This window comes from Bubalus kerabau, chromosome 15, assembly GCF_029407905.1.
Source record: "Bubalus kerabau isolate K-KA32 ecotype Philippines breed swamp buffalo chromosome 15, PCC_UOA_SB_1v2, whole genome shotgun sequence".
Taxonomy (NCBI): Eukaryota; Metazoa; Chordata; class Mammalia; order Artiodactyla; family Bovidae; genus Bubalus; species Bubalus kerabau.
Genome location: NC_073638.1, coordinates 3,264,407 through 3,286,488, shown reverse-complemented (window position 1 = coordinate 3,286,488; position 22,082 = coordinate 3,264,407). Strand labels below are relative to the sequence as shown.

The 22,082-nt window shown below is 39.5% G+C and overlaps 1 long non-coding RNA gene across 1 annotated transcript in view; it reads right to left on the bottom strand.

Moving 5' to 3' along the window:
- Positions 1-3,600: 3,600 nt before the first annotated feature.
- LOC129628858 (uncharacterized) overlaps positions 3,601-22,082 on the bottom strand; it is a 37,740-nt gene continuing 19,258 nt past the window's right edge. The window contains exons 3-5 of the long non-coding RNA XR_008702949.1: positions 5,680-6,107; positions 4,411-4,470; positions 3,601-3,695 (exon numbers count right to left, since the gene is read on the bottom strand). This is a non-coding gene — a long non-coding RNA (uncharacterized LOC129628858). The remainder of the gene's footprint in view (positions 3,696-4,410; positions 4,471-5,679; positions 6,108-22,082) is intronic.

Sequence of the window (22,082 nt, the reverse complement as noted above, 5' to 3'; positions counted from 1 at the left end):
CCTCAAGTATTTTGTCTTGTCCATTTAGTCACACTGCAAAGTTTCTGTTTTATGAGTTTTAATTTGTTTTTGTCTAAGGGATGTCTACATATTCCTCTGTTATTATTTTACTACTCTGAAGAGATCATTAAATGACAGGTAAATTGTCTGTGGTAGAAATGTATAGAATTATTTTCCATTGATAGTGAAACTGGAGATAACACAGGGAGGCATATATAAAACAATATGCAAAGCATTCTGTAAAAACTAGGCACATTTCAGCTATTAGATCACTTCAGTTCAGTTCAGTCGCTCAGTTGTGTCGCACTGTTTGCAACCACATGAACCGCACCACACCAGGCATCCCTGTCCATCACCAACTCCTGGAGCCTACCCAAACTCATGTCCATTGAGTCAGTGATGCCATCCAACCATCTCATCCTCTGTCGTCCCTTTCGCCTCCCACCTCAATCTTTCCCAGCATCAGGGTCTTTTCCAATGAGTCAGCTCTTTGCATCAAGTGGCCAAAGAACTGGAGTTTCAATTTCAATATCAGTCCTTCCAATGCACACCCAGGAATTATCTCCTTTAGGATGGGCTGGTTGGATCTCCTTGCAGCCCAAGGGACTCTCAAGAGTCTTCTCCAACACCACAGTTCAAAAGCATCAATTCTTCAGTGCTCAGCTTTCTTTATAGTCCAACTCTCACATCCATGCATGACTACTGGAAAAACCATAGCCTTGACTAGATGGACCTTTGTTGGCAAAGTAATGTCTCTGCTTTTGAATATGCTGTCTAGGTTGGTCATAACTTTCCTTCCAAGGAGTCAGCATCTTTTAATTTCATGGCTGCAATCTCCATCTGCAGTGATTTTGGAGCTCCCAAACGTATAGTCAGCCACTGTTTCCACTGTTTGCCCATCTATTTGCCATGAAGTGATGGGACCTGTTGCCATGATCTTAGTTTTCTGAATATTGAGCTTTAAGCCTCTGTGTATTGCATGACCTCCTACTCTTTTCCTCCTACTCTTTTTTGATTTATTGAAACCTTGAACTTGGTGACCTCAACTCAGAAAAACTGTCTAGAAAAGTATGTCCTTGAGATCTAAGAGTAGAAAGCAAGAAAAAACTTCCTCCCATGGACTTTGTTAGTGAAACTATTTGGGTCCAGCAAAGAAGTAATCCCAGATATTACAGTGACATTTTTCACCTGTATATGTTCTCACAGAAAAAATTGCATTTATTGCTAGTAGTAACTAAAAAAAAAAAAAAAAGAAAGAAAAGAAAGAAAATGTCATTGTAGTCATCCTTTTATCTATCTATCTATCTATCTATATATATATATAATCACATAATCTCCATTATTATACCCCACCTCTCTCTCTCTCTCTGTCTCTCTCACATATACACAAAGAACATATACATATTTGTTCATTCACAAGACACTGCCCCCACCTTCCCACTAAAAGTCAAAGCTGTCATTTGCTTCCTCTTAAAAGAAACTAATTTTGCACAATAGGATTTGAAACCAATTAAAAAAAATCTCATCATTCAGCAATAAAATATTGTATTTAACATTCACCTCCAAGTTTTTCAGTCACTTAATAGTGAGATAAAAGCGGTAAAAAGGTAAGGTTCCAAGAGTCAATTAACACATTTTCTGACCTTTGCCAGTCTGTTAAGTATCACTGAGTCCATGAAAAACATCAGATAACAAGGAAATTTGAAATTCGATATACCTTGCACTAAAGCAACATAGCACTCACTCAGTAGTAGGCCTAGATGATGATCTTCCATTTGTCTTTAAAATTAGGAATAGTTCCAGCTGTCTCATAACTGGAAGGCAGTGATGCAGCAATGCCGGAGTCCAGCCCTGGTTGGATCCAGGGATTCCCTTTGGAGGATGGCAACAGTGAAAGAATAGATAAAAGGAAAGAGAAAAGGAAAGAATTTTGCAGTTGAGAAAATAGAGGCGAGAAAAGAGGCTGATATTCCTTGGTTTACGCAGAAAGCCAATAAAGCCCCAGCACGGGACTTGCTCTGTTCACGTAGGCCGCAGGTGCCCTCTCGAATCGCGGAAGGTGCCCCACCTTAGGCACCTTCTCGAGTGGGTCTTAGAAGCCCAGGCAGGAAAGTGAATGCAGAGGGCCCTTGCACTCCAGGGGATCAGCCTGAAAAGGAAAAAGAAAGAGAAAGAACGACATGGGAAGACCAAGCTTCAGTGAGCAAGGTCTGCACTTAATTTTCCAAAGTATTTATACCTTAAGTTGTGCATAGAGGATAATGGGGGAAGGGGTAGAGTCATGCAAGGTCAGCAGTCCTTGATCCTTATCGAAGCCAGGCTTTCTTTCTGCAAACTTATCATATGCAAAAGTTTTAGGTGATTTACAGTATCTTCTGGCCAGGAGGCCTGCTAACATTTTATAACCTTTCTTCAGAAAACTTATTTTTCTCTAAATGTGATTATTCTAAAGTCAGGTGCCACCCTCCAAAAGCATTAGATAAAGTTACATTCCTATAGGGCAAAAGTTTGGTGGGCTATAACAAGAAAAGAATTAACTCAAGGGTCCAAGGTTACAAACATTAAATCTACTACTTACATTTCTATACACCAACTATATTAATCAATACATTCCCAGGGACACAGTAGGTAAGGGATATGGAAACTTGGCAGCAAGCATTAGCTCAACAAAGAAATCCTTTACTAGTTCTATTTTAACAATTTTAACTCTCTGAGAAGCTCTGCATTGTTAGGATATCTTAAGCTTCCCATGCCTCTCATGGTTGGGAGGCTGTGAATCTGAACAAACCTGTCAGGCAAGCTAGACAGTCATCAGAGTGGTTTGAATGGAAACACACCTATTATGCCCAGGAGACTTATTAACTAGAGTTTTAAGTTGATTTTCTTACAGAAAAAGGTGGTTGGGGATAGCCCCCTGTTAATGTCAGAAGAGTTGGAGAAAGTCGTGAAATAGTAAAACAGATAGATTTTGGCTTTGGGGTAGATGATCGGGCAGGTCCAGGGGGCCTCTTGAGTTCTGATTCGCCTTTGCATGTCAGATCCTCTCTGCATGACCTTTGTCATGGGTGGGAACTCCCGTGCTGGCTCCCGGCAGAGCAATATTAGAACATTCACTAGATCCTTGATAGTTAAAAGTTTGCGTTTATTCTGAAAGTACTGGGATTACCTATAGCTCATAAGAAATGCAGAATCTCAGTCCAACATAGATTTGTTGAATTCGAACTTTCCTTTTAATAAGATCACCAGGTAACCACCTTAAATGTATTTGTGCATTTAAGTTTGGAAACACTGCTCTAAGTGCATCTTCCCTTTGACACTCTCTGAGCTATTATAAAATATAAATACAAGAAGAGTTACCAGAAGCAATCCAAGGTTCTGGGCAGGCAGCAAAAATTTTAAACTAAAATCATATTTTGAAAAGATTAAAAAACCACTGAATTTGGATTCAGTTGAAGTACAGCTTAAACATTAAAGAAATTAATAGTAAATTAATCTTAAATTAGAAAATCCTTTCCTTTACCTTGAAGATTCCACTTATGTATTTTACCATTGATGATCAATTGTATTTCTCATTAAATAATTCAAAAGACAAAGAGCTAATTTGTTTTAGAGTTTATTGGGAAGCAGCAAGAAATAACAAACTTGGAGGACTGGCAAATTTTCTTCTAGTCAAGAAGGTTAAACTGTGCTATTCTCTGCAAAAATAAAAGGAGAGAAGAAGAGTTTGGCAAATGCTATTTTAAGCCATTTCCTGAAACAATAATAGCCTTATCATGTGTATTGTTAGCTTCCAATCACCAAATATGTCTTTTTTTGATCAAGAATAAAAAATTGCAAAAGGACTTTTGTAGTGGTATATGGTAATATTACTCTCAAATGACTAGGAATGATCAACAAATCTTGACCTAAGTGATAATATGTATTCTGCTAGACTGATCATTTCTGTGACTGATTGATGACAGATAATAGGAATCAAAAATTAGATGTTTAGTAATTGTGATGCTGAGTTAATTTCATAACCTAAATTTTAAGAGTGTTAATAATTCAAAGTATACTAAAATATATGTAAGTTTCTTAGATGTAATGGATATTTTGAAATTAATTAACTATTGACTGAAATTAACATACATATTCAAAAAAGATTTTGACTGCAAAGAAGTTTGGCTTAGCTTAAGAAATTGAAGAAAGTGTTTGAATAGTAGTGTAGTAGTGAGGTAATATTATATCTTGTACTCTAGTCATTTATGCAAGTTGCCAATCACAGTGATTGATACCAAAAGACTTTGTGAAATCTCTAGGCATTGCTTAAGAAGTCATAATACTCCAGATAAGTACACATTCAAGAGTAGCTACATTGAAATGGGTAAAAATTTCAATGAAATGTCGCATTTTATCCATGATAACACTTACTCAAAGCAGACACACCTCAGTGTGATTGGAAGAAAACTTGCAGCTCCCAGGTTGGATTATCTATCAAATGTGAAAGAGAAGAGTGGCAGGTATATCTAACATTATGACTTACTGAGGCACTTCCAAGGGACTGTTTTTCATCTTATTTGATTTGGAGAACTGAAAGGGAATCAGCATACTTTGGAGGCTTGAAGGCCACTGAAAATAGAAAATCTCAACACCAGAGAACTTGCAGTAGTGCAGACAGATAGCAGAAGGAAGGAGATTATGATCTCTTGAAAAAGAATCCAGTAAATTTCTCTAATTGGGAAATTATGCACTTAACCCCCAATAAAACACATCTCCAGAAAAGGTGTGAAGCCCCTAGAATTTCTAGAACAGCAACAACAAAAATCTCTAAAATTGACTCTTGAAAAAAGAAAATCTATAAATTACCTGACAAAGAATTCAAAATAACTATCTTAAAGAAGTTCAGTGAGCTAAAATAAAACAAAAATTGAAAACTAAATAAAATCAGGAAAATGATGCATGAACACAATGAGAATATTAACAGATAGAAACTATTAAAAAATTCTGAAATTAAAAAATAGAATAACTGAATTAAGAAAGTCACTAAAGGGATTTAAGACAGACTTGATGAAAGAGAAGAAAGAATCAGCAATCTCCAATACAAGTGATTTGAAATTTTCAAGTCACAGGAGCATAAAGTGGAAAAAAAAAAAAAAAAAAGATTAAGAAAGCCAAAGTTACTTATAAAAAAAACCACCAAGTAGACCAATATACAGATTATGAGTCCCAAAAGAGAGAGGCAAAGGGGCAGACCATTTATTTGAAGAAATGTGGCTGAAAATCACCCTACCTAAAGAAGGAAATGGACATCCAAATCCAAAAATTTCAATGATTCTAATTAGGATATGTCCAAAGAGAGTCACACCACCCTTATGGCAGAAAGTGAAGAGAAACTCAAAAGCCTCTTGATGAAAGTGAAAGCGGAGAGTGAAAAAGTTGGCTTAAAGCTCAACATTCAGAAAACGAAGATCATGGCATCTGGTCCCATCACTTCATGGGAAATAGATGGGGAAACAGTGGAAACCGTGTCAGACTTTATTTTCCTGGGCTCCAAAATCACTGCAGATGGTGACTGCAGCCATGAAATTAAAAGATGCCTGCTCCTTGGAAGGAAAGTTATGACCAACCTAGATAGCATATTGAAAGGCAGAGACATTACTTTGCCAACAAAGGTTTGTCTAGTCAAGGCTATGGTTTTACCTGTGGTCATGGATGGATGTGAGAGTTGGACTGTGAAGAAAGCTGAGCACCAAATAATTGATGCTTTTGAACTGTGGTGTTGGAGAAGACTCTTGAGAGTCCCGTGGACTGTAAGGAGATCCAACCAGTCCATTCTGAAGGAGATGAGCCCTGGGATTTCTTTGGAAGGAATGATGCTAAAGCTGAAACTCCAGTACTTTGGCCACCTCATGCGAAGAGTTGACTCATTGGAAAAGACTCTGATGCTGGGCATGATTGGGGGCAGGAGGAGAAGGGGAGGACAGAGGATGAGATGGCTGAATGGCATCACTGACTCGATGGATGTGGTTCTCGGTGAACTCCGGGAGTTGTTGATGGACAGGGAGGCCTGGTGTGCTGCGATTCATGGAGTTGCAAAGAGTCGGACATGACTGAGCGACTGATCTGATCTGAAAGAGAGTCACACAAAACACATTATAGTCAGATGGTCAAAAATAAAAGACAAGTAGAGGATATTGAAAGCAGCAGGATAAATTTGACTTATCATGTATGAGGGAGGCTCATAAAATTATCAGTGTATTTCTCATCACAAACTTTACAGGCAAGATGGTGGTAGAATGACATTTTCAAAGTGATGAAAGAAAAATAATTGTCAAATAAAAATACCATTTCTGGTAAAAAAAAAAAAAAAAAACGTCTTTTAAAAATGAGGGGAAAAAGAAAAAGTTTCTCAGATAAAGGAAAGAAGCTCACTGTTACTAGACCTGCCTTATAAGAAATGCTAAATGATGACCTAGGAGGTATAGTACCATGATTTTCCTCTTAGTGTTCTGAAAGTCAGAGGTTATTCTGCTCTGACAACCTACTTCACTGAACTCTGAAAGACTTTGACAGGCTGATTCCTTTAAGAACAAAAGTTGTTTATACTTATCCTATGCCCAATGTCATTCTCAGGTGACCCATACCTTCACATTCATGAAGACCAGCAACGTAATAGTGGAACGCAAGCAGGATTCCTGATTCCTCATGATCTTGACCTTTCATCTCCAAAATGCTGTGTAAGACTAAGTGAGCTCCTTTTCTTTCTCCCGCTATTCTGTTTCAACCTCAGAGCTGCTCACATAAAACTTCATCAAGCCTAGTGAGGAGTGCAGCCCTCTCTGGAATTATTCCTCCATACAACCCTTCAGACTGAGGAAGACTGAAGTCTCTTCATGTTCCCTTTGGACACGCAGTTGAAATGGGAAGTGATACAGCCCTATCTCTTTAGGCAGGACTGGTGCACATTGGAGAAGGAAATGGCAACCCACTCCAGTATTCTTGCCTGGAGAATTTCAGGGACAGGGGAGCCTGGTGGGCTGCTGAGTATAGGGTTGCACAGAGTTGGACACGACTGAAGTGACTTAGCAGCAGCAGGTGCACATTGAGAAGTAATGATTACACCATTCTGTATATGTGTTTATCATTATCATTTCCTAAATTTTTTTTAATTATTGCAACTTCCCAAGACATTCTCAGGTCAATAAACCTTGGATTATGGCATGAACTGTGCCTGTAGACACCTGTTTCACCTTTCCTTAGGGACTGAGAATATAAAACAAATGAAAAAGCACATATAGTTAAGTGTATACAATAAAAAATCTCCAACTCACTGAGGTTTAAATAGAAAGTAAAAACAGAGTAAATGGAAGTTTGGCCACCTAAATGAAATACTAAGACTTCTTCTTTCAAATTATGGTTAAAATACACATAACATACTTATTTAGCCTATATGCACAGTACATCATGAGCAACGCTGGGTTGGAGGAAGCACAAGCTGGAATCAAGATTGCCAGGAGAAATATCAATAACCTCAGATATGCAGATGACACCACCCATATGGCAGAAAGTGAAGAGGAGATAAAGAGCCTCTTGATGAAAGTGTAAGAAGAGTGTGAAAAAGTTGGCTTAAAGCTCAACATTCAGAAAACTAAGATTATTGCATCAGGTCCCATACTTCATGGGAAATAGATGGGGAAACAGTGTCAGACTTTATTTTTCTGGGCTCCAAAATCACTACAGATGGTGACTGCAGCCATGAAATTAAAAGACGCTTACTCCTTTGAAGGAAAGTTATGACCAACCTAGATAGCATATTCAAAAGCATAGACATTACTTTGCCAACAAAGGTTTGTCTAGTCAAGGCTATGGTTTTTCCAGTGGTCATGGATGGATATGAGAGTTGGACTGTGAAGAAGGCTGAGCACCGAAGAATTGATGCTTTTGAACTGTGGTGTTGGAGAAGACTCTTGAGAATCCCTTGGACTGCAAGGAGATCCAACCAGTCCATTCTGAAGGAGATCAGCCCTGGGATTTCTTTGGAAGAAATGATGCTAAGGCTGAAACTCCAGTACTTTGGCCACCTGATGTGAAAAGATGACTTATTGGAAAAGACCCTGATGCTGGGAAAGATTGAGGTGAGAGGAGAAGGGGATGATAGACGATGAGATAGTTGGATGGCATAACCACATCAATGGACATGGGTTTGGGTGGATTCCAGGAGCTGGCAATGGACAGGGAGGCCTGGCGTGCTGCAGTTCATGGGGTCGCAAAGAGTCGGACACGACTGAGCAACTGAACTGAACTGAACATAAAATTGATAATTTGAATCCGTCTTTTTGTCCATTTCAGTGACATAAACTATATATACTCATCAGATCAGATCAGATCAGTTGCTCAGTTGTGTCCGACTCTTTGCAACGCCATGAATCGCAGCACGCCAGGCCTCCATGTCCATCACCAACTCCCGGAGTTCACGGAGACTCACGTCCATCGAGTCAGCGATGCCATCCAGCCATCTCATCCTCTGTTGTCCCCTTCTGCTCCTGCCCCCAATCCCTGCAAGCATCAGAGTATTTTCCAATGAGTCAGCTCTTCGCATGAGGTGGCCAAAGTACTGGAGTTTCAACTTCAGCATCATGCCTTGCAAAGAAATCCCAAGGCTGATCTCCTTCAGAATGGACTGGTTGGAACTCCTTGCAGTCCAAGGGACTCTCAAGAGTCTTCTCCAACACCACAGTTCAAAAGCATCAATTCTTCAACGCTCAGCTTTCTTCACAGTCCAACTCTCACATCTGTACTTGACCACAGGAAAAACCATAGCCTTGACTAGATGGACTTTTGTTGGCAAAGTAATGTCTCTGCTTTTCAATATGCTACCTAGGTTGGTCATAAATTTCCTTCCAAGGAATAAGCGTCTTTTAATTTCATGGCTGCAGTCACCATGTGCAGCGATTTTGGAGCCCAGAAAAATAAAGTCTGACACTGTTAGACTTTATTTTTCTGGGCTCCAAAATACTTTCATCAAGAGGCTTTTTAGTTCCTCTTCACTTTCTGCCATACGGGTGGTGTCATCTGCATATCTGAGGTTATTGATATTTCTTCTGGCAATTTTGATTCCAGCTTGTGCTTCCTCCAACCCAGCATTTCTCATGATGTACTCTGCATAGAAGTTAAATAAGCAGGGTGATAATATACAGCCTGAAGTACTCCTTTTCCTATTTCGAAACAGTCTGTTGTTCCATGTCCAGTTCTAACTGTTGCTTCTTGACCTGCATACAGATTTCTCAAGAGGCAGATCAGGTGGTCTGGTATTCCCATGTCTTTCAGAATTTTCCAAAGCTTATTGTGATCCACACAGTCAAAGGCTTTGGCATAGTCAATCAAGCAGAAATAGATGTTTTTCTGGAACTCTCTTGCTTTTTCCATGATGCAGCAAATGTTGGCAATTTGATCTCTGGTTCCTCTGTCTTTTCTAAAACAGCTTGAACATCAGGAAGTTCATGGTTCACATATTGCTGAAGCCTGACTTGGAGAATTTTGAGCATTGATTTACTAGCGTGTGAGATGAGTGCAATTGTGCGGTAGTTTGAGCATTCTTTGGCATTGCCTTTCTTTAGGATTGGAATGAAAACTGACCTTTTCCAGTCCTTTGGCCACTGATGAGTTTTCCAAATTTGCTGGCATATTGTGTGCAGCCCTTTCACAGTATCATCTTTCAGGATTTGAAATAGCTCAACTGGAATTTCATCACCTCCACTAGCTTTGTTCCTAGTGATGCTTTCTAAGGCCCACTTGACTTCACATTCCAGGATGTTTGACTCTAGGTCAGTGATCACACCATCGTGATTATCTGGGTCATGAAGATCTTTTTTGTACAGTTCTTCTGTGTATTCTTGCCATCTCTTCTTAATATCTGCTTCTGTTAGGCCCATACCATTTCTGTCCTTTACTGAGCCCATCTTTGCATGAAATGTTCCCTTGGTATCTCTAATTTTCTTGAAGAGATCTCTAGTCTTTCCCATTCTGTTGTTTTCCTCTATTTCTTTGCATTGATCGCTGAAGAAGGCTTTCTTATCTCTTCGTGCTATTCTTTGGAACTCTGCATTCAGATGTTTATATCGTTCCTTTTCTCTTTTGCTTTTCACTTCTCTTCTTTTCACAGCTATTTGTAAACCCTCCCCAGACAGCCATTTTGTTTTTTTGCATTTCTTTTCCATGGGGATGGTCTTGATCCCTGTCTCCTGTACAATGTCACGAACCTCATTCCATAGTTCATCAGGCACTCTATCTATCAGATCTAGGCCCTTACATCTGTTTCTCACTTCCACTGTATAATCATAAGGGATTTGATTTAGGTCATACCTGAATGGTCTAGTGGTTGTCTCTACTTTCTTCAATTTAAATCTGAATTTGGCAATAAGGAGTTCATGGTTTGAGCCACAGTCAGCTCCTGGTCTTGTTTTTGCTGACTGAATAGAGCTTCTCCATCTTTGGCTGCAAAGAATATAATCAATCTGATTTCGATGTTGACCATCTGGTGATGTCCATGTATAGAGTCTTGTCTTGTGTTGTTGGAAGAGCATTTTTGTTATAACCAGTGCATTTTCTTAGCAAAACTCTATTAGTCTTTGCCCTGGCTCATTCAGTATTCCAAGGCCAAATTTGCCTGTTACTCCAGGTGTTTCTTGACTTCCTACTTTTGCATTCCAGTCCCTTATTATGAAAAGGACATCTTTTTCGAGTGTTAGTTCTAAAAGGTCTTGTAGGTCTTCATAGAGCCATTCAACTTCAGCCTCTTCAGCGTTACTGGTTGGGGCATAGACTTGGATTACTGTGATATTGAATGGTTTGCCTTGGAAACGAACAGAGATCATTCTGTCGTTTTTGAGATTGCATCCAAGTACTACATTTCGGATTCTTTTGTTGGCCATGATGGCTACTCCATTTCTTCTGAGGGATTCCTGCCCGCAGTAGTAGATATAATGGCCATCTAAGTTAAATTCACCCATTCCCTTCCATTTGAGTTCGCTGATCCCTAGAATGTCGACATTCACTCTCGCCATCTCATGTTTGACCACTTCCAGTTTGCCTTGATTCATGGACCTGACATTCCAGATTCCTATGCAATATTGCTCTTTAGAGCATCGGACCTTGCTTCTATCACCAGTTACCTCCTCAGCTGGGTATTCTTTTTGCTTTGGCTCCATCCCTTTATTCTTTCTGGAGTTATTTCTCCACTCATCTCCAGTAGCATATTGGGCACCTACTGACCTGGGGAGTTCCTCTTTCAGTATCCTATCATTTTGCCTTTTCATACTGTTCGTGGGGTTCTCAAGGCAAGAATACTGAAGTGGTTTGCCATTCCCACCTCAATTCTTGGAATCCACTAAGAGACTCCTTTAAACCTAGCCTTTGATTCATATGGTTGTCTGGCTAGTCCCTGAGAATAACAGGGTAAGTGAACTTTGCTTCATATAGGTACCTTACTCTCTTCTCCTCAGTTTGAAAAGAAAAAAGAAAGAAAAAAAAAAAGAGTTCTTGCCTCCTTTGAACAATGGAGGAAATGCTTTCTTTGTTTTTTTAATATAACTAGTGTTTTCTTACACTGAAGAGGACTAGGTGAATAACAGAACAGCATGAGGCCTGCTGACATGTTGCTGACTGGATTGAGTAAAGGAAATGTCCTTGTCAAAGATCCAGAGCTCAGAACAAGCATCAATTTCTTATAGCAAGTGTGTTGGGGATCATCAGGGAAGCACAAGAATATTCTCAAGCTGGAGAATATTGATAACCATTTCTCCATTAGCTTACTTTCTGGGGACAAGCATGTCACCCAAAAGCCACAAATGAGTTTCCACAAAGAAGGGAAAAGAACTGGACCAAACACATATTTTGACTTTACTTACTATAAACTTTGAGTCCCCTTCATGGTTTACTGCTTGTCATGGTAAAGGGGCTTGAGTAACTTAATGAAGCTATGAATCATGCCATGCAGGGCCACCAAAAGACAGATGGGTCACAGTGGAGAGTTCTGAGGGAACCTTGTCCACTGGAGTGAGAATGGCAAATCATTCTAGTATTAATGCCATGAGAACCATATGAACAGTGAAAAGTGAAAGTGAAAGTCACTCAGTTGTACCCAACTCTTTGCAATCCCACAGACTGTTAAAGTCCATGGAATTCTCCAGGCCAGAATACTGGAGTGGGTAGCCTTTCCCTTCTCCAGGGGATTTTCCCAAACCAGTGATCAAACCCAGGTCTCCCATATTGTAGGTAGATTATTTACCATCTGAACCATAAGGGAAACCCAAGAATACTGGAATGGGTAGCCTGTCCCTTCTCCAGGGGATCTTCCCAACCCAGGAATCGAACTGGGATATCCTGCATTGCAGACGAGTTCTTTACCAAGTGAGTTATTAAGTAATCAGTACACAAAGGCAAAAAGATATGACACCAAAAGATGAGCTCCCAGTTCTGATGGTGTCCAATATTCTACTAGAAAGAGCACAAGCAATTAACAATAGCTACAGAAAGAAAGAAACAGCTGAATGAAAGGAGAAATGATGCTCAGTTTTGGATATGTCTGTGGTGAAAATTAAGTCCAGTATTGTAAAAAAAAAAAAAAAAAAAAAGATATTGCATAGGAACCTGGAATGTTAGGTCCATGAATGAAGATAAATTGGACATGATCAAACAGATGGCAAGTGTGAACATCCACATCTTAGGAATCAGTGAACTAAAATGAACAGGAAGGGGTGAATTTAATTCAGATGACCATTTTATCTACTACTTTGGGCAAGAATCTCTTAGAGAAATGAAACAACCCTCATAGTCAGTCTGTAAGAGTACAAATTGCAGTACTTAATTGCAATCTCAAAAATAAAAGAATGATCTCAGTTCATTTCCAAGGCAAACCATTCAACATCAGAGTAACCCAAGTCCATGTCCCAAACACTGATGCTGAAGAAGCTGAAGTTGACTGGTTTTATGAAGACTTGTAAGATCTTCTTGAACTAACACCAAAAAGAGATATTTATTTTCATCATAAGTGATAGGAATGCAAAAGTAGGAAGTTAACATATGTAGAGAGTAACAGGCAAGTTTGGCCTTGGAGTAAAAAATGAAGCAAGACAAACTCTGACAGAGTATTTCCACAGAAAACACTGGTCATATTAAACACCCTTTTTCACCACACAAGAGATGACTCTACACATGGACATCACCAAGTGGTCAATACCAAAATAAGATTGATTATACTTTTTGCATATGAAGATGGAGAAGTTCTATATAGTCAGCAAAAACAAGACCTGGAGCTGACTGTGGCTAAGATCATCAACTCCTTGTTGCAAAATTCAGGCTTAAATTGAAGAAAGTAGGGAAAACCACTAGGCCATTCATATATGATCTAAATTAAATTTCTTATGATTATATAGTAGAGGTGGTGAATAGATTCAAGGGTTTAGATTTGGTAGACAGAGTGCCTGAAGGTCTATGGTCAGTGATTCTAACATTGTACAGGAGGAAGTGACCAAAATGATTCCCAAGAAAAACAAATACAAGAAGGAAAAGTGGTTATCTGAGGAGGTCTTACACATAGCAGAGTAAGAAGAGAAGTGAAAGGCGAAAGAGAAAGGAAAAGATACAGCCAACTGAATCCAGAGTTACAAAGAATAGCAAGGAGATATAAGAAAACCTTCTTAAATGAACAATGCAAAGATATATAGAGAGACAATAGAATAGAAATGACTAAAGATCTCTTCAAGAATATTAGAAAGATCAAGGGACTATTTCATGCAATCATGGGCACAATAAAGGACAAAAATTGTATGGACTTAACAGAAGCAGAGATATTAAGAAGAGGTGACAAAAAGACACAGAAGAACTGTACAAAAGAGGTCTTAATGACCCAGGTAACCATGATGGTATGATCACTAACTTAGAGCCAGACATCCTGGAGTGTGAAGTTAATTGGGCCTTAGGAAGCATTATTGCAAACAAAGCAAACATAAGCAAACAAAGCTAGTGGAGGTAATGGAATTCCAACTGATCTATATCAAATCTTAAAAGAAAGTGCTGCTGAAGTGCTGTGATAGATATGTAAGCAAATTTGGAATGCTCCACAGTGGCCACAGGACTAGAAAAGTCAATTTTCATTCCAATCCCAAAGAAGGACAGTGCCAAAGAATGGTAAAACTACTATATAATCGTGCTCATCTAACATGTTAGTAAGGTTACACTCAAAATTCTTCAAGCTAGTCTTCAGCAGATGTGAACCAAGAACTTCCAGTTATACACCTAGATTTAAAAAAGGCATAGGTTCCAGAGATCAAATGGCAGCATTTGTTGGATCATAGGGAAAGCAAGGGAATGTTAGAAAAAATATCTACTTCTGCTTCATTGACTACACTAAAACCTTTGACTGTGTGAGATGCAAAAAAAAAAAAAAAAAAAAAAACAAAAACAATTGTGTAAAATTCTTAAAGAGATGGAAAAACCAGACCACCTTACCTGTGTCCTAGGAAACTTTTATGTGGGTAAAGAAGCAACAGCTAGAACCTTACTTGGAACAACTGACGAGTTCAAAATTGGTAAGGAGTAGGATGAAGCTGTATATTTTCACCATTTATTTAACGTCAATGTAGAATATTTGTGCAATGAGAACCCCATGAAAAGTATAAAAGGCAAAATGATATGACATCAAAATATGAGCCTCCAAGGTTGGAAAGTGTTCAGTATGCTAGTGGGGAAAGCAGAGGGCAATTACTAATAGCTCCTGAAATAATGAAGTGGCTGGGCCAAAGTAGAAACAACCCTTAGTTGTGGACATGTCTGGTGGTGGAAGTAAAATCTGATGCTGTAAAGAACAACACTGAATAGGAACCTGGAATGTTATGTCCATGAATTAAGGTAAATTGGACATGGTCAAGCAAGAGATGATGAGTAAACATCGACATCTTAGAAATCAGCAAACTAAAATGGATAGGAATGGGGAAATTTAATTCAAATGTCAATTATGTCTACTACTGCAGGCAAGAATCCCACAAAAGAAATGGAGTAGCCCTCAAAACCAACAAAAGTGACTGAAATACAGTACTTTCTCAACAACAACAGAATGTTCTTAGTTTATTTCCAAGGCAAACTGTTCAACCTCACAGTAATCCAAATCTATGTTGCAACCACTGATCCTGAAGAAGATAAAGTTGACTAGTTCTATGAAGACCTACAAGACCTCCTAGAACTAATAACAACAGCAAAAAGATGTCTTATTAATCACAGGGGATTGGAATGCAAAAGCAGGAAATTAAGAGGTACCTGGAGTAATAGGTTAGTTTGGCCTTGGAGTACAAAATGAGGCAGGGCAAAGGCTAACAGAATTCTGCCAAGAGAATGCACTGGTCATAGCAAACACATTTTTATAACAGCACTAGAGAGGACTCTTCACATGGACATCACCAAATGGCCAATATAAAGATGCAGAGGAACTGCCCCCCCCAAAAAAAAATCAGATTTGTTACATTCTTTGCAGTTGAAGATGGAGAAACACTATACAATAAGCAAAAACAAGACCTGTAGCTGATTGTAGCACAGATCATAAGCTCCTTATTGCAAAATTTAGGCTTAAACTAAAGGAAGTGGGAAGACCACTAGGCCATTCAGGTATGACTTAAATCCCTTTTGATTATACATTGGAGGTGATGAATACATTCAAGGGATTAGATCTTGTAGACAGAGTGCCTGAAGAACTATGAACAGAGTTTCATAACATTGTACAGGAGACAGTGACCAAAACTATTCCAAGAAAAAGAAATGCAAGATGATAATGTGGCTGTCTGAGGAGTCTTTACTCACAGCCAAGGGAAGAAGAGAAGTGAAAAGCAAGAGAGAAAGGAAAAGATATACCCAATTGAATGCAGGGCTCCAGAGAATAGCAAGAAACATTAAGAGGGCCTTCTTAAATGAACAATGCAAAGACATAGCGGAAAACAATAAGATGAATTAAACTAGCTATCTCTTCAAGAAAATTAGAGATATCAAAGGAACATTTCATGCAAGGATGAACATGATAAAGGACAGAAATAGTAAGGATCTAACAAAAGCAGTAGAAATTAAGAACAGGTAGCTTCCCAGATGGTGCTGCTGGTAAAGAATCTGCCTGCCAAGGCAGGAGACACAAGAAATACAGGTTTGATCCCTGGGTCAGGAAGATCTCCTGGAGAAGGAAATGGCAACCCACTCCAGTATCCTTGCCTGGATAATTCTATGGACAGAGGAAATTGGCAGGCTATGGTCCATGGGGTCGCAAAGAGTCAGACATGACTGAGTGACTGAGCACACATATACCAAAAACGTCTTAATGAGGCAGATAACCACAATTATGTGGTCACTCACCTAGAGAAAGACATCTGGAGTGTGAAGCCAAGTGGATCTTAGGAAGCATTACTATGAACAAATCTAGTGGAGATGATGGAATTCCAGCTGAACTATTTCAAATCCTAAAAGATGATGCTGTTAAAATTGCTACAGTCAACATATCAACAAATTCGGAAGACTCAGCAGTGGCCACAGGATTGGAAAAAGTCAGTTTTCATCCCAATTCCAAGAAATGGCAGTGCTAAAGAATGTTCAAGCTATCAGACAATTTCTCTCATTTCCCATGTTAATAAGGTTATGCACAAAATCTTTAAAGCTAGGTTTCAGCAGTACTTCCAGATGTACAAGCTGGATTTAGAAAAGACAGGAACCAGAGATCAAATTGCCAACATTCGTTGGAACATACAGAAAGCAAGGGAATTCCAGAAAACATCTACTTCTGCTTCATTAACTGAGCAAAAGCCTTTCACTGTGTGGATCACAAGAAACTGTGGAAGATTCTTAAAGAGGTGGGAATACCAGATCATCTCACCTGCCTTCTGAAAAACCTTTATGTGGGCCAAGAAGCAACAGCTTGAATATTACATGGAAAAACTGACTGGTTAAAAATTAGGAAAGGAGTGCTACAAGGCTGCATATTTTAAATCAGTTTATTCAACTTATATGCAGAGCACATTGTGTGAAATGTCAGCCTGGATGAGTTACAGGCTGGAATCAAGATTGCTGGGAGAAATATCAACATCCTCAGATATGCAGATGACACCACTTTAATGGAGAAAGCAAAGAGGAACTAAAAACCTCTTGATGAAGATGATAGAGTACAACAGAAAAGCTGACTTAAAACTCAACATTCAAAAAACTAAGATCATGGCATCTGGTCCCATCACTTCATGGCAAATAGAAGGGGAAAAAGTGAAAGCAGTAACAGATATTCTATTATTGGGCTTCAAAACATTGTGCAGTCATGAAATTAGAAGATGCTTTCCTCTGTAAGGAAAGCTATGACAAACCAGGATAGTGTCATATAAATAGATGCATAATTTTTTGCATAAGTCTTTGTAGTCAAAGCTGTGGTCTTTTTAGTAGTCATGTATGGATGTGAGAGTTGGATTATAAAGAATGATGAGTGCCAAAAAATCGATGGTTTTGAATTATGATGCTTGAGGAGACTCTTGAGAGTCCCTTGGACAGCAAGGAGATCAAACCAGTCAATCTTAAAGGAAATCAACCCTGAATTTCATTAGAAGGACTGATGCTGAAGCTGAAACTCCATTACTTTGGCCACCTGATGTGAAGAGCCGACTCATTGGAAGAGACATTGATGCTGGAAAAGATTGAAGGCAAAAGAGAAGAGGGTGACAGAGGATGAGATGATTGGATAGCATCACTGATTCAATGGACATGAATTTGGGCAAACTCCAAGAGATATGAGAGACATGGAGGCCTGGTGTGCTGCAGTCCATGAAGTGGCAAAGAGTCAGACACCACTTAGTGACTCAACAACAACAACAACCCTAGAGTAAAGTAAGAAAATAATAAGATTAATGGCATACCTGATACTGAGTCAGAATTAACAGCATTCCAATAGACATCTATGCTATACATTAAGCAACTTTGGATAAATAGCTTCACTTATTCAAGAAGAATTGTAAATTTATAGTCATAAACATGAACATTGGAAGGAGGCTTGAATATTCCATTTACCATCTATTAGCCAAGTCAGCTTAATTTCTTAACATCTCTTTTCTTCAGTTTCCTTAGTTGAAATGGGAGGACAGAAATAGCACCTCCCTCATTGATTTTTGTGAGCATTCAGTGAGTTAATACATTAGAAATGTTTAGAGCAGTGCCTGCATATATTGTTTCATTTTAATGTTAGCATTATCATTATTTAGCTACTCAAATATCATGTGGACTCAGAAAACAATGGAATCATAATTAGATCTTATGTACACATGTGTGTGACTGTGAGAGCTAAGTTGCTACAGTCGTGTCTGACTGCTTGAGACACTATGGACTGTAGCCCACCGGGCTCCTCTGTCCATGGGATTCACCAGGCAAGAGTAGCAGAGTGGGTTGTCATACCCTCCTCTAGGGAATCTTACTGACCCAGGGATCAAACCCTCATTATCTCCAGCATTGTCAGGCAGATTCTTCACCCCTCTGCCACTTTGGAAGCCCATATACACATGTGTTCAGTTAGTTCATTTCAGTTCAGTCACTCAGTCATATCCAACTCTTTGCAACCCCATGATTTGCAGCACGCCAGGCCTCCCTGTCCATCACCAACTCCCAGAATTCACTCAAACTCATGTCCATCGAGTCAGTGATGCCATCCAGCCATCTCATCCTCTGTCGTCCCCTTCTCCTCCTGCTCCCAGTCCTCCCCATCATCAGGGACTTTTCCAAAGAGTCAATTCTTCACATGAGCTGGCCAAAGTATTGGAGTTTCAGCTTTACCATCAGTCCTTCCAATGAACACCCACGACTGATCTCTTTTAGAATGGACTGGTTGGACCTCCTTGCAGTCCAAGGGACTCTCAAGTGTCTTCTCCAACAGCACAGTTCAAAAGTATCAATTATTTGGCGCTCAGCTTTCTTCACAGTCCAACTCTCACATCCATACATGGCCACTGAAAAACCATACCCTTGACTAGATGGACCTCTGTAGAGTTTATATTAAATCACAAGGAACAGATATTCTTGACTTGACTCCTGCAGATTGAAATTAGTTATTTTAGTCTAGAATTCAGCACTGTCTTTAATTCTTGGGATTACTGAAACAATCCTCAATTTTTGCCATAGGCTCCCTTTGACTTTTTATTTCATTGTGACTTCATCCATTCCTATGACATTAAAATAATAGTTCCCAATTATATGTCTCCAATTGTTTTGATGTGCAGTTTTATGTAGTTCAACCATGTTTTAATCTCTGCTCTTCTATACATAATCACATCAGATCAGATAAGTCACTCAAGTCATGTCCGACTCTTTGCGACCCCATGAATCGCAGCACGCCAGGCCTCCCTGTCCATCACCAACTCCCGGAGTTCACTCAGACTCACATCCATCTAGTCGGTGATGTCATCCAGCCATCTCATCCTCTGTCATCCCCTTCTCCTCTTGCCCCCAATCCCTCCCAGCATCAGAGTCTTTTCCAATGAGTCAACACTTCGCATGAGGTGGCCAAAGTACTGGAGTTTCAGCTTTAGCATCATTCCTTCCAAAGAAATCCCAGGGCTGATCTCCTTCAGAATGGACTGGTTGGATCTCCTTGCAGTCCAAGGGACTCTCAAGAGTCTTCTCCAACACCACAGTTCAAAAGCATCAATTCTTCGGTGCTCAGCTTTCTTCATAGTCCAACTCTCACATCTATACATGACCACAGGAAAAACCATAGCCTTGACTAGATGAACCTTTGTTGGCAAAGTAATGCCTCTGCTTTTAGGCAACTTAAATTTAATGCATCAAAATTTGGATATCTTTAATAATCAGTTCAGTCACTCAGTCAGGTCTGACTCTTTGAGACCCCATGGACTTCCCATGGGGAAACACGCCAGGCTTACCCATCCATCATCAATTCCCAGAGCTTACTCAAACTCATGTCCATTGAATCAGAGATGCCATCCAGTCATCCCAACCTTTCTCATTACCTTCTTCTTGTCAATCTTTCCCAGCATCAGGGTCTTTTCCAATGAATCAATTCTTCACACAAGATGGCCAAGTATTGGAGTTTCAGCTTCAGTATTAGTCCTTCCAATGACTGTCTAGGACTGGCTTCCTTTACAATTGACTGGTTAGATCTCCTTGCAATCCAAGGGACTCACAAGAGTCTTCTCCAACAGCACAGTTCAAAAGCATCGATTCTTCAGTGCTCAGCGTTATTTATAGTCCAACTCTCATATCCATACATGACTACTGGGAAAACTATAGCTTTAACTAGATGGACCTTTTCTGGCAAAGTAATGTCTCTGCTTTTTAATATGCTGTTTAGGTTGGTCATGAGCTTCTCTGGTGACTCAGACGGTAAAGCGTCTGCCTACAATGCGGGAGACCCGGGTTCAATCCCGGGGTCAGGAAAATCTCCTGGAGAAGGAAATGGCAACCCATTCCAGTATTCTTGCCTAGAAAATCCCATGGACAGAGGAGCCTGGTGGGCTACAGTCCATGGGGTTGCAAAGAGTCAGACACGACTGAGTGACTTCACACACACACACACACACACACACAGGTTGGTCATAGCTTTTCTTCCAAGGAGCAAGTGTCTTTTAATTCCGTGACTGCAGTCACCATCTGCACAGATTTTGGAGCCCCGCCAGAAAATAAAGTCTCTCACTGTTTCCATTGTCTCCCCATCTATTTGCCATGAAGTGATGGGACTGGATGCCATGATCTTAGTTGCCTGAATGTTGAGTTTTAAGCCAACATTTTCACTCTCCTCTTTCACTTACATCAAACGGCTCTTTAGTTCTTCTTCATTTTCTGCCATAAGGGTGGTGTCATCTGCATATTTGAGGTTATTGATACTTTTCCTGGAATCTTGATTCCAGTTTGTGCTTCATCCAGTCCAGCATTTTGCATTATGTACTATGCATAGAAGTTAAGTAAGCAGGGTGACAATATACAACCTTGTACACACTCCTTTCCCAATTTGGAACCAGTCTGTTTTTCCATTGCCAGTTCTAACTGCTGCTTCTTGATCTTCATTCAGATTTCTCAATAGGTGGGTAAGGTGGTCTGGTATTCCAATCTATTTAAGAATTTTCCACAGTTTTTTGTGATCCACACAGTCAAAGGCTGTTGCATATTCAATAAAGCAGAAGTAGATGTTTTTCTGGAACTCTCTTGCTTTCTCGATGATCCAGTGGATGTTGGCAATTTGACCTCTAGTTCTTCTGCCTTTTCTAAATCCAGCTTGAATATCTGGAAGTTCATGGTTCAAGTACTGTTGAAGCTTGGCCTAGAGAATTTTGAGCATTTCTTTGCTAGCATGTGAGAAGAGTGCAATTGTGTGGTAGTTTGAGCATTCTTTGACATTGCCTTTCTTTGGGATTAGAATGAAAACTGACCTTTTCCAGTCCTGTGGCCACTGCTGAGTTTTCCAAATTTGCTGGCATACTGAGTGTAGCCCTTTTAAAAGCCTCATCTTTTAGGATTTCAAATAGCTGAACTGGAAGTCTATCACCTCCACTAGCTTTATTCATAGTGATGCTTCCTACAGCCCACTTGACTTAACATTCCAAGATGTCTCGCTCTTGGTGAGTGATCACACCATGTTGTTATCTGGGTCATGAAGATCTTTTTTGTATAGTTCTTCTGTGTATTGTTAGCAGTACTAGAGAATTTTATCTCATGTTTCTGCTTCTTAATAAATAATGCTACTCTTCACTCATTTGCCCAATTGAAAACTTAGAGGTCTTCTTTGATTTCAGTATTTCCCTCATTGTCTACTCATTTCATCCTCCTCCAACATCCATTTTATCAGCATATTCCATTAAGTCTACCATCAAAATGCATCTTATTTATCAGTTCTCCCTTCCCTACTTCTACCTTCCCATTCCCATAACCCATAGTCTCTCATACTAATCACTGAAATAGTCTGAAAACTTACCTCTCTCTATCTTTTCTTATCCTACTATTTTCAACTGCTGCAATGGTACTCAGAAAGATTTTTAAAAAGGTGTATAAGACTCACTTTCCTCAATTCTTAAGCCCATTCATAGTACTTTTGC